This window comes from Chrysochloris asiatica, unplaced genomic scaffold (genome assembly GCF_000296735.1).
Source record: "Chrysochloris asiatica unplaced genomic scaffold, ChrAsi1.0 scaffold00220, whole genome shotgun sequence".
Classification (NCBI taxonomy): Eukaryota; Metazoa; Chordata; class Mammalia; order Afrosoricida; family Chrysochloridae; genus Chrysochloris; species Chrysochloris asiatica.
In genome coordinates this window covers 3,645,669-3,658,854 of record NW_006408738.1, presented here as the reverse complement: position 1 = coordinate 3,658,854, position 13,186 = coordinate 3,645,669, and the positions used below count along the sequence as shown (strand labels likewise).

Sequence of the window (13,186 nt, the reverse complement as noted above, 5' to 3'; positions counted from 1 at the left end):
TTCTGGTAGTCCATGGTACTTTCAAGATTCTTCACCAACACCGTCACTTGAACGCATCAAGTCTTCTCAGGTCTTCCTGATTTATTGTCCAGTTTTCACATGTATATTGTCGGTGTGAAGTGCCGGCGAGTCGACCTTACAGTTCAAGCCCACCTTGCAGTCCAGCGCATTAACCCACAGCACCCCACCAGGACTCCTCATGAGACAATCGAAAATACCATGGCTTGAGTCAGGTGCACCTGAGTCCTCACGGCGCCATCTTTGCTCTTTGGCGGTCTTGTACAGCAGATCTGCCCAATGCCGATACATCATTTGATTTCTTGACTCCAGCCTCTATGAGCATTGATTGTGGATCCAAGGAAAATGACATCCTTGACAACGTCAGTCTTTTCTCTGTTTATCACAATGTTTACTGATACAACTGTGAAGATTTTTGTCTCCTTTATGTTGTGGTGTAATCCAAACTGAAGATGTCATCAGGGAGAACTTTAAGTCCTCTTGCCTTTCAGCAAGTAAGGTTTTGTCTTGTACCTAAAGCTGGTTTTTACTGAGACTTCTTCCAGTTCTAATGCCATGTTCTTTTTTAGATTAGTTCAGATTCTCCGATTACCTGCCCAGCATACACACTGAATAAGTATGGTGAAAGGATATAACCCGGAGGCAACCAATCCTGATGCTAAAGCACGCAGATTCCCTTGTTCTGTTTAAATAACTGCCTCTTGGTCTACGTACATGCTTCTCACAAGCATAATGAAGTGTTCTGGAATGTTCACAATGCTGCCCATAACTTGCTATGACCCACACAGTCAAACGCCTTTGCATAGTCAAGAAAACACAAACATCTTTCTGGTATTCACTGCTTTTAACCAAGATGTATTTGAGGTCAACAGTGATATCCCCTGTTCCACGTCCTCTTCTGAATCCAGCTCCCTGTCAACGGACTGCTGCAACCGTTTTTAAATTATCTTCTGCAAAATTTGACTTGCACGTAATACTAACAATAGTGTTCAATTGTTGGGTCACCTAACAGATCTCTCCCAGTCTGCTGGTAAGTCACTGTCTTCCAAGTCCTCTGGCATAGACTAGTGAGTGCTTCCAGCCCTACTCAGTTGTTTGAAACATTTCCATCAGTATTTCCTCAAATCCCAGTACCCTGATTATCTGCTAATGACTTCAAAGCGGCTTGAACTTCTTCCCTCAATATACTGATTCTTGATCATAGGCTACTTCCGGAAATAGCTGCATGACAATCAGTTCTTTTCAGTACAGAGACTCTGTGGATCCTTCCATCTACTTTTGCTACTCCCTGCACCATTCGTTGTTTGCCCATAGAATCCTTCAATAGTGTAACCAGAGGCCTGAATTTTTTGTGAATGTTTTAATTTGCTTCAGCTTCAGTCTGAACTTGCATACAAGCAATTAATAGTATGTTTCACAGTTGGTGCCTGGCCTTATTTGGGCTAATAATATGAGCTTCTCTATTGTCTCTTTCCACAAATACAGTGGATTTGATTTCATTGTATTCCAACTGGCAAGGTCCACATGTATAGGTCCTGTTTATGTTGTTGAGAAAAGGTCTTTGCAAAGAAGTCACAGGTCTAGCAAAAATTCTATCCATGTGATCTCCTGTGACCTTTCTATCACACAGGCCATAGTTTCCAACTTTTGATCCCTCCTTTGTCTCCAACTTTCATATTCCAATCTCCAGTATTTATCAATGAATCTTGATTGAATGCTTAATCAATTTCAGACTGACAAAGTTGTTAAGTGCTGTGCAATTTCTTTATTATTTGGTGTTTGCTGCACAAATGTGACTTACAGTCACGTTATCTGGTCTCATATATAGGCATATAGAAGCTATCCGATCACAGAGAGCATTGTATTTCAACACAGATCTTGAAATACTTTTGATAATGAATGCAATGTCACTCTGCTTCAATTTTTCACTTCCAGCATGGTAAACCATGACTGTCCAATTCAAATTTGTCAAAACCTGATTTCAACTCACTCATGGTTAGGATGGAGCATTGGACGGGACAAGCTCCCGTAAAGATGGACCACCTCGGAAACCCTACACAGGGTCACTATGAGTCAAAATCTGACTCAATGGCTCTTAACAATGCCTAGGATATTGATTTTTATGCAGTTCATTTCATTTTTGATGACTTCCAGTTTTCCTGATTTCATACTCCATATATTCACTCCACATTAAAATTATTAATGTATGTTTGCAGTTGTTTATTCTCACTCTGAGTTGTGCCCCATTAGCAACTAAAGGACCCCAAAGCTGTGCTCTCTCCACATCATTCAGGGTGACTCTCTACTTTGAGAAAGAGCTCATATTCGGGAGCTACATCGCACAATGTTGTGCTGCTATTCCTACACTTTTAGAGGCTACTCCCTCAGAAGTGGACCACCTTTTCCTTCTTCCTAATCTGCTCTTGGAGTCCTGGTGTGGTGCCGTAGAATAAGCACTTGACCTTAAAGTCAGTTTGAGCTGCAAGGTTGGTCATTCAAGCTCACCAGCCCTCCTCAGAAACCCTTATACAGGGTCACTATGAGTTGGAACCGACTCAATAGCACTTAACAACAACAACAATATACTAAGTAAGACACCCTGGCAATGTAGGGAGTTTTGTGTTGGGTTGTTACCGCTAGGTCAGCCGTTTCCCAGCCGCTCCGTGGGAGGAAGGTGAGGCTTTTTGCTCCCATAAAGACTTAGAGCCTTGGAACCCTCTACAGGGTCGCTGTGAGCTGGAACCGACTCCCTGGCACACACCACCATATACGCTTCATATTTCCTCCGTCTCCACCTGACAAAGACATCAGTTGCACAAGGCCAGGGCTGCTGCCTCCACCAATTTTGCATCTCCAATTCAGCGCTCTTAGGACGTTTCAGCTTGCTGTACAACTTCGTCATTAGCCATTTCCAACGTTTCTCCTTCCCTCAGAAAGCACCTGGCTCGCAGCAGACCCTGAGAGACATTTACTGGACAAATGCATGATTGTGAGTAAACCTCGTTATCTTCCCAGTGGGCTAAGTCGACATCACCGACTCTGTGGGGGTGTTTTGAGGATTACTGACAAATGAAAACATTTTCCATACTGGATGCATACAGCGAGTGCCCAACAACTGTTAGCTTCCTTTTATTTCTCAAGCCCAAAGTACACGCCAAGAGGGAAATTATAAGAGCATGACGAGAAGATGGCTGTATCAGTTAAAGCAAAACAAGGGAATCCAACCCCTGCCACCAAAAAAAAACAAAAGAAAAATTAACTGGCTTACATGCTTTCAAGAGGGAGCCTAGTTTCAGAGGGTGCGGGGAAAGGTTGAATCTCCATTGAGGGGTTTCCAATCTGCCTGGATGGTGCTGGTAAAAAGAGATGGGAACAAGACTCTTGTGGTTCAATAGTGAGTAACTGTTTTCAGGACTGACTGTGAGGGTTGGAAATGTAAAGGTGGACGTTTTGTAACAAAAGGAGGGTAGTGGCAGACTTTGCAGTCCAGGAGAGGAGGCCCCTGGGACCATCAAGGGAGAAGAGCGGAGTGTGAGACCCTATGCAGAGAAGCAGTGACATCAGAGATGTAGGCAGAGACAATGAGAGATGGAGCAGCTGGGGACCCTGGACTCAGGGAGGGATAGGGGCTGTGTGCTGATGACCAGGGGGAAGGCTTGCAGGGTGTACCCTTTGGTTGGTTGATGATGCATGGAGGGGACTGTAATCATTGCAATGAAACGAAATACAATAGGATGAAAGTACAGCTAATGTTCTCCCATGTAAACTATCACATAATTCACAATAAAATCTAAAAAAACAAACAAAACAGGAAAAAGCAGATTGGCCAGGGCAGTGCTGCTCAAATCATGGCCATGAATCACGAGCTTTCTGTTGCCAAACTGTAATAAACAAGTACAAAAACTGAGAATAAATATTTAGAAACTGAGCAATTTGATAATTGAGCTTCATATAGAAAATCCAAAGTTAAAAAACCTGAGCCTTCTGCTTGTATGACTGTTGGGTTTTCCGTATCATTTTTCTAATAGTTCACATTATTATGCGAAGTATCAGTCCACAACGGACTAGAAATGACTGGACAAGCCCAAACCCCTCAGCCGTCAGCAACGCTGCTTTGGGGACACTGACCAGGCTCCCACCCAGTCAGAACGGCCCTAGGAAGCTGCAGACCACCACCAAAGCTAACATGCACTGTTGTTCAAAGTACTGTCGAGTCACTGCTGACCCATAGCGACCCTGTATAGGGTTTCCCAGGAGCAGCTGGTGAGTTTGAACTGCTGACTTTGCGGTCCAGCTCATTACCCACAGCGCCACACCAGGAGTCCAGCTAGGGGCACAGACACGTTCATCCTCCTGACTGCAGTATAAAACTCCAACATGAGCTGTTTGCTTTTGATGGAGTTAGGCACCATGGAGCTGGCACACAGCGAGCCTGTCTAGGGTTTCCGAGGTTGTTCATCTTTGCGGGAGCAGAAAGCCATATCTTTCTCCTACAGAGTGACTGGTGTGTTTGAACTGTCAAACCTGTGATTAGCAGTTCAGTGCTTACCCTACAGCACCACTAGGAGTAGTTAGTTGGCATGTCAATTATACCTCAAGAGCAACGCGTGAAGAATACAGAGGCGAACAGTAAGACACATAGGGTGCACCTAAAGATCAGTGTTAGGAGACAAGCCCATGAAACTCAAACCCTACACCACTTCAAATACTCCCTCAAAGTCACTTTTTAGTGGCTTTGTAACAGGTTGCTGATAATACCAGGAATATTTAGAAAAATGCATTTACTGTGATTTTTTATTACACTTTTGCAACTGTAACTAAGTTCAGATTTTCCAACAGGACTTCACCCTTTACCCACTCTGTGTAAAATTTAAGAGTCAAAAGTTCTTGGCTTGAAGACAAGCTATTAGTCAAATCTGGCAGGGTTCCAGAAGAACAGATGCTGTTAAGTGAAACCTTCTCGTTGGCCAATTTCAAGTCTCTCAGTTAGCCCTTCAGTTTACCAGCAGTTTTCCTAAAATATACTGGGGAGCCCAGCCCCTCCCTCGCTCTCCATCTGTTTCTTCTTGTCACACAGGGTGATGTGCTTAAACAGCGGGAAACTTTTAAAAAGTTGAGTCTACAAAGGAAGACAGGATTAAATGGTGAAGATTCACAGTCTAAAAAATGTGCCATTCCTACTTCTACCATTGCATTAATAAACACACTACTCAATTTTATGCTTTGTTCATTATAAAATGTTATTCCAAAGTAAAGTATACTATAGTAAAATATACAAAAGCTGGGACCTCTGTAAGGTGGAGACGTGCTAAAGGAGTCCTGGTGTGGTACTGTAGTTAGGTAAGCACTGGACTTCTTACTGCAAGGTCCGAAGGTCAAACTCACCATCCACTCCTCAGAAATCCTATCCAGGGTCACTAAGGTTGGAACCAATTTGATGGCACACAACTACCACCACCAACAGAGAACAAGGAGTTCTGGTGTGGACTGTTAACTGCAAGGTGGGAAGTTCAAACCCACCAGCCGCTCCTCAGAAACTCTATACAAGGTCTCTGTCAGTCAGAACAGACTTGATGACACTCAACGACAACAGAGAGCAAAATCTGACAGGGTGCAGGTAGAAAATTTGTCAGATCCGAGAAAACAAGTGATTCCAGTATCTTCCAGCTCTTGCAGGTTTCATCGTACAACAGTCTTATAAAATTATTGTCCCATTTAAGTCGAATTCTGTAGGTAATGAGCAATTACATACTTCCATGTTTATTCTCAGAGTTATAGTCCTTATTTGCAAATTGTTGTTGTTGTTAAGTGCTATCGATTCGGTTCAGACTCAGCGACCCTGTATAGGATTTCCAAGGAGCGGCTGGTGGGTTTGAACTGCCGACCTTATGGTTAGCAGTCAAGTGTTTATCCTACAGCACCACACCAAGACTATCTGCCAACAGCTAAAGGTAAATGTCTAGTACAGAACAGTAGTGGGACATGGACTCAAAGCAAGCCATAACTACTATGAAGTTAATCTAACCCAAGTTCCCCACTGGAAAACCTCGTTTTCCTCTTTGGATGTCTGTAGCACTTCATCCGTTTCTGATGGAAACTTCGTCTTGTCATTGTCATCAGTTGTACACACTTTGTCTTCTCTATGTCCTGTGAACTTCTTGTGGGGAGAATGTATAGCATTTACATTCTGCACAGTAAGCATATACAGATAGTTCACAGTATTTACTACAGAAACCAAAGGAATAAAGAGATAGATGAGATTCTGAGAGCCCTATTTGAATCCCAGAGGTTTTTTTTCTTTTTAACACAAATGAGACATCTGAAATGTTAGCAAGTTTGAGAAATGTTACATTAATCAACAAGCTAAATGATGTATATACATACGTCTATATCCAAGAGGAGAGTGTTGGTGTGGCGCTGTAGGATAAGCACTGGACTGCTACGTGGATTTGAAGCACAAGGCCAGCAGCTCAAATTCACCAGCTGCTCCTTGGAAACCCTACACAGGGTCATTATGAGCCAGAATCAACTCAATGGCACTTACCAATAACAGCTTAAGAGAGAGAGACACCCAAATCCAGCGCCATCGAGTCGACGACTTGTCACAGTGACCCTACATAGGACAGGGTAGAGCCGTCCTCTAGGGTTTCCACGGCTGTAATCTTTACGAAAGCAGACAATCACATCTCACTCCTGTGGAGCAGCTGGTGGGTACGAACTGCCTGCCTTTTGATTAGTAATCAAGCGCTCAACCACTGCATTACCAAGGTTCCATATAGACACAAGTATAATATATGTATATACAGGTAAACAAACACGCACAAATATTTCCGCCCCCCACACACACAGGTTCAATGGGATTAATATCTTTATCCTTGAGTTCCTATTTTCAGCCCCAATATTCCTTTGAAATAACAGACTTGACAAAGGCCAGCAATAAACTTTCTAGCCTCCAAAGTTTAAACAGTTCGGATCCTCTGAACATTCTCGGTTACAGTGGTACTTGTCCAGAACTGGTAACTCCTCATAGCTGAGGTATTTTATGTACGAAGAAAATTGACCCCCAAAAGGAAAGAATGAAAGTCACCCCTCAAAACCCAACAGACAGATCTAGCTGAGATCTATCCTCTCATCACATCTTTTTGTGGTTGAACAAGACAGACCAAAACCTAACCTGAGTTACCAAAAAAGCAAGACAGTGATAGTTAGAAAGGGAGTGACAAGGAACACTGAGGTTCTCTTTTACCCACCACATCCTACGTATGCGCTTTACAGAAAAAAATAGACCAAATTAAAGCAGCTAGATTTCTAAATTTCATTCGTCCAAGGGTGGGAGGCACGAAGCGGAGGTAGGAGGAGAAATGACAGGAAGAAAAATATCAGTCCAGGCCCAGAGTCCCGAAAATGCTAGGAAACAGCTACAGAAAAACCTGCAATATTTTCACACTCAGGGTGTTAAAAATCCACCTATTGGTTAGCAGTAAGATTTTACCTAAAGGCAAACAGAACCAAAAACCCCAATTCCTCAAGGAGAAGAGACTATGCAAAGGGCCCTTGGCAGAGTGGGTCCCACATTCCCTGGGTAGAAAGAAATGAGCAGGAAGATCTGCCACAGCCTCCCAATCCCACCCAGCCCCTGGAGAAGCAGGTGACATCAGTGGCATTCAGTTTAGCAGGAGATGGACGTAGTGAGGGAAACTTCTCTGCAGAAGCTGAGCTACTCAGAGCTGACTGCAGGTAGATCGTCTTGTGGAAAAAATCTGTTGTTTAAGAAGACCACCAAGGAGAAGAGGCGCAACTGAAAAACGTATGCTCTGCCGTGGTCTTTGCTTCACTGGCACTAATAACGAATAAAGGAAAGAGGAAGGAGAAGAGGCAGCCACTGATAATGTATGAGGATTGCACTGCTGTGAGGAAAGCCAAGGGTAAACCAAATCCAAAGTAGTAAGGCCACTAAAACGGCTGGTGCCCCTCCATTCCATTACTGAACCAGCGACATTGAAAGCAGTAGCGTGAATACAGAAGGGAAACATGCAGGGGACTAAGCAGCTGACCAACAAGATACAAGGGGAATAGACTCACAAACATCCCCAGGAAAAGGAAAAGAGCCTGCAGCAAAAGGTTGAAAGTATCTCAGCAATGATTTGGCTGAAACTAGAGAATGGTTGCTTCTTCCCTGATACCTTAAATGCCACATCAGCTATGTCTTGGAACCAAACGGCACTGACAACTTTGCTGACCACAAACCGGGGAAGAACCCAACGAACACTAAAAATGCTGTGTGGACAGATTCCAGCCATGCCCAAACATCTCCACGGAGTGATGGAGCACCAATAGTTTGTGCTGTTATAGACTGAAGAATAGGGATAAACACTTGATAAAACAAGAGGACACTAAGCCAGAATACTCTGCCACTCCAAGCGCAGCACTGGAAAATTCTACTAAACATACGTGGATCACGCTCTACCTTCGGCTCTATATTCTGGGCTCTCCTCTGAGCCCGGGCACTGTGCCTCTCCGACGCTGTGCCTCTCTCTTTTGCTGTATTCGAGCATCCAGCTTTGAGATGGTACAGATACCCCAGATGGAATCCTTGAGTCCTTTGGCAAGGTCCTGAAGAAAGGTTTTGACGCTGTCTGCCATCTCTTCACCACGCAAACTATCAGTTACACTGAGAGAGAAGCGCTGCAAAAACTCTCATCACGTAAGACCCTACAGCTCTAGACCAGGAGCCGCCCTCGTTACCACTAGCCCACTTGGCTCCACAAATACCTATTTTTTAAGTTAGTTATTCAGAGCTCCTTTGGAATCGATTTTTCTGGAGAGTCAATTCTCCTAGCTCCACAAAGATTACCACCACTGGTAGGGAGTCCACACGAAGGAAGGGCCACCCCTTGACTCCCCCACTGCTGGCCCTCAGAGCTGTGGTACCTTCAGCCTGGCTCACTCTCCTTCACCGTCTGCTGTGGCGCCCTCTGGTCTGGACTCCCCACCACGGCGCTGCTGATCTTCACTGCCCCCTTCCTTGTTAATGTTCCTGTTCTCCACGGCCTCCAGAAAATAGCCAGAGACGCTGGGCAACACCACTGTGTCCACTGTGAATCAAGCCACCGTCGGAGCACAGAGAACCTAACCTCCTGAGACCCTGGCTTGTCTGCTTCTGGCTTCAGGGAGGATTCGTTTGCCATTAAAAAGGCTCCCTCCCCCCACCACCACCCTGCCAGCAACGTCTGGATTCCAGAAACCTTGGTCTCTTCAGAGCCAGAAAGAATATTGCATTACTGTAATGCCTTGATTTGGTTTTCTCCACACACACAAATACACATAAAACTCAACTCCTCTGGGTCTAGGAAGCAAGCTGCCCGTCATTTTTATAAACAAACATCAGACCAGCAAAGATTTGTGTAAGCCCTCCTCTTTCTGCATCAACAAACATGCTAAACAATACCTTTCCCCCACAAATAAATATATCTGGTCCATCGCTGATCATTGTCTGTCTTTACAAAGAGTATGCATGGGTTTGAGTCTTATAATTCCAAATTTGAAACCTGGCCGACTGTCCCTTCTTACATGGCCTGGACCAAGTGACCCTCTGCGACCCAGCTTCCCCGCTGGTGAAGATGAGAGTCATTAATAATCTATATCTTAAAAAACATGGCAAGAAGGTTCGCTAAGAACTGCCGACACTGAAGACATTCCTAGTTACAGTCCTTCATTCTGTCCCCCCGAGACGGATCAGGGTATCACTTACATCTGAGTCTTATTGTCGGTGTGTGCCCCCGATCAGTTCCGGCTCAGAGCAACCACACATGACCAAGTAAAAGTGTTTTTTCTCCCACCGAGCTGCTGGTGGGTTTGACCCACCCATCTTCTGGTTAGTAGCCAAGGTTTACCCACTGAGCCAGCAGGGCTCCTGATCATCAAAGTCTGTCTGTTGTGTGCCACCAAGTCAGCTCCAGAGAGTTAAACAGCTCCGTCGTCATCCTGGTGTGGCGCTGTAGGATAAAGCCCTGGACTGCAAGGTCAGTGGTTCACACTCACCAGCCGCTCCTCAGAAACCCTATCTATAAGGGTCTCTATGAGTTGGCACCAACTTGACAACACTCAGCAACAAATTGTACAGCAGTAGATTGTCAGCCCTAACGGCTGTAGGTTCAAACAGCTGACCACCTAATCACTGTACCACCAGGGTACATCAGAGTTGTTAACATAATTCAACGTTTACTGAGTCTTGTACGTTCTGGGTGATTTTACAGGAATCCTACGGACATAAACAGTACTGGAATCCTCCTTTTTGCTGATAAGGAATCAAATCAGAAAGAACCTGACGTATCCAGCCCCAGTAAGTGATGGAGTCCAAGTTCAAGTGTAAATGCAAGTCCAGGAAGAACAGACACGTTCTGTATATTGTAGAAAAACAACCGTCACAGGAAGCACAGCTGACAAAACAGACCTTCAGGAGAGGGCCCCAACGTTGATTAAATTAACAGATGTTGTTAAGTGTTAAGATGTTGGTTCTGACTCATAGCAACCCTATATAGGGTTTCCCAGGAGTGGCTGGTGGTTTTGAACCACCAACTTTCCAATAAGCAGTCCAGTACTGTATTACAACCCCACACCAGGACGTCCAAAAGGATTAAGAAAAACAGATTTACTATGTACATTTCTAAAGACTGATTTAAAAGTTCATCTCACCCTACTGCCTACCTATTACACAATTCATTCCTTCTCTAAACATTCCCTTTACTATCCATGTGTCTTCCAAGACAGAATTTTAATTCTAATTCATGATAGTTTAATTCAATTTCCTTCTTATTTCTTCCAATTAAGATAGAAAATAGCTGTTTAACACCCTCAATAATTAATAAACCATGTATCAATCAACCATATTTTAACAGAAACCTGGTCCTACCAGGATCCCTGGTGACTCATTGTTAAAGCACTGGGTGCTAACCAAAAGGTCAGCAGTTAGGAGTCCATTAGTCACTGCATGAAAGAACAATGAGGCTGTCGGATTGCATAAAGAGTCAGCCTTAAAAACCCTATGGCAGGCCTGCTCTGTCCTAAAGGACACGACCGTTGGGAATTGACTTGAAGACAAGAGACTTTGCGTCTGCTTGTTCCCACCAAGTCTCAAATGATCGACTTTACTAACCTTCCTGGTGTCCTAGTATGGTACTGTAGGATAAGCACTAGACCACGAACTGAGAGGCAGCAGTTCGAACCTACTGGCCACTCCTATACAGAGTCACTATGAGTCAGAACCTACTCGAAGGCACCTAACGCTGTTCCTAGATTTTATGTCAGCTCCAACAACGACATACCTGTAACAAACTGACACACAGAGCGCTTCACCTACCCGTGTGGAATCCAAGGCAGACCATGTGGTACCTCCTGGATTTTCTCTACAGCACCCCAGTGAATGAGATGGAACAGAAAGCACGCTCACTGGGGTACCCCCACTGAAGTGGGCGTGGGCAAAGCTCAGAGGTTTCATCCAGCACACAGACAAGGGGGCTTCTGAAGGTTATGGAAAAGTCCCCTCATCTTCTCACTGCATGTTTTCATGAACGTTTTCGAGCCCCTGAATACTTCTGAGACTGTCAGCTTCTGGAACGGAGCTGGAGCCGAGCTGCCGGCCTTGGCCTCCCTGTGTGCCTGGGCAGGGTGAAGGCAGGGGCTCTCCGTGAGACTTTCTAACACTCGGACCCTTCCAGGCCACACTGTGCTAACCCCACTCTCGTTCCTTGTATGGCACTGCGCCCCCCACCCCCACCCCACCCCCCGCTTCACCTTTTTGAACCTCAGTTTCTGCTTCCACTCCACCAAGGCCACACAGCTGTAGCAACTGGAAACCCTACAAAGGGAGAAAGAGGAGGCTTTCTGCTCCCGTGAAGACTTCCAGCCTTGGAAACCCTAATCAGGGTGGCTCTGAGTCGGAACCGACTCCACAGAACACCACCATCAGATGGGGAGGCCTGGCTAACAGTAACATACCTAAGGCAGGGAAGTCAGGGAGAGAGGCATGTGGAGCAAACGCTGATGCAAAGGCCCTGGGATGGGAAACTACTGGTGAGTGTGCGATCCAACAAGCAAACAGGCTGGAGAGAAGTGGATGCTGGGAGCCTGCGGGGGGACAAGGTCAGGGTTGCAGCAGGCCAGACACTGGTCACTGCAAAGACTAGGGCTTTTTCCTCCAGGTCAAATGGACACACTGTCTGGCTTTCACCAGCTCATTTTGTTACCGTGTTATGATTAGACTGGGCAGGAAGAAGGGAGAAGGCAGGGAGGCTAATGCAATAGCAAGAAGGCTAATTCACTGCATCCACAAACCCCCTGTACAACAAGCCCTCCCTGTGCAGGTCCTCGCTGGTCTTGAGACACAGAGCAGGCAACCACCCCCCCCCCCCCCCCCCCGCCTCACCTCTGCTTCCAGCCAAGAAATGAAGCCATCAAAGGACCTTCCCACACTGTGAACTCCAGGATGGTGGTGGTGTGGCACTGCAGGGTAAAGTGCTGGACTGCAAGGTAGGTGGTTCAAACTCATCAGCTGCTCTATGGAAACCCTAGACAGGGTCATAGGTCACTATGAGTCAGAACCGACTTGACGGCACTTCACAACAACAAATCATCAGCACATAAAAGTTTCTGATACAAACATTTGTACACCACATGGCTTTCAAATAATGGTTTTTAAGACTAATTTTATATCAAACCACTTGATCACTGCTTGCTTGTTTAAACATTGATCAACTCACTGGAAACATGATAAAGTACACACACACACTCCCAACAAGAGCATACTGAAGATAAAGGAGGTCCACACATCATAGCTACCACAGGAGAAGACAGAATGTGTTTACTTTCACATAGATCTCATTTAGTGTAGAAGTTAATAGGATATTGGCTACCTTATATTTACTTAATAAGGCTTTTCTATCCAGTGTCTTAATTCCCACCAAGTGATTCAGTAGGACCATGCCAAAAAGGTCTACAGGATTCTAGGGCTGGGATTGGTTAGTTTTGCCAGGAGCCATCTCAGAAGCAGGAATGAAAGATTCCAGGACCATCAAGAAGGAAGCGCATGAGTGGAACGTGAGATCCTACCTAAGAAAGTGGCAACAGCAGAGGTGGTGGCATGGAGAGACAGAGCAGCTGCAGGTTGAGG

The 13,186-nt window shown here is 45.2% G+C and overlaps 1 pseudogene; it reads right to left on the bottom strand.

Annotated features, from left to right (window-relative positions):
* Positions 1-5,032: 5,032 nt before the first annotated feature.
* Positions 5,033-8,688, bottom strand: LOC102833586 (annotated as a pseudogene).
* Between the last annotated feature and the right edge of the window lie 4,498 nt (positions 8,689-13,186).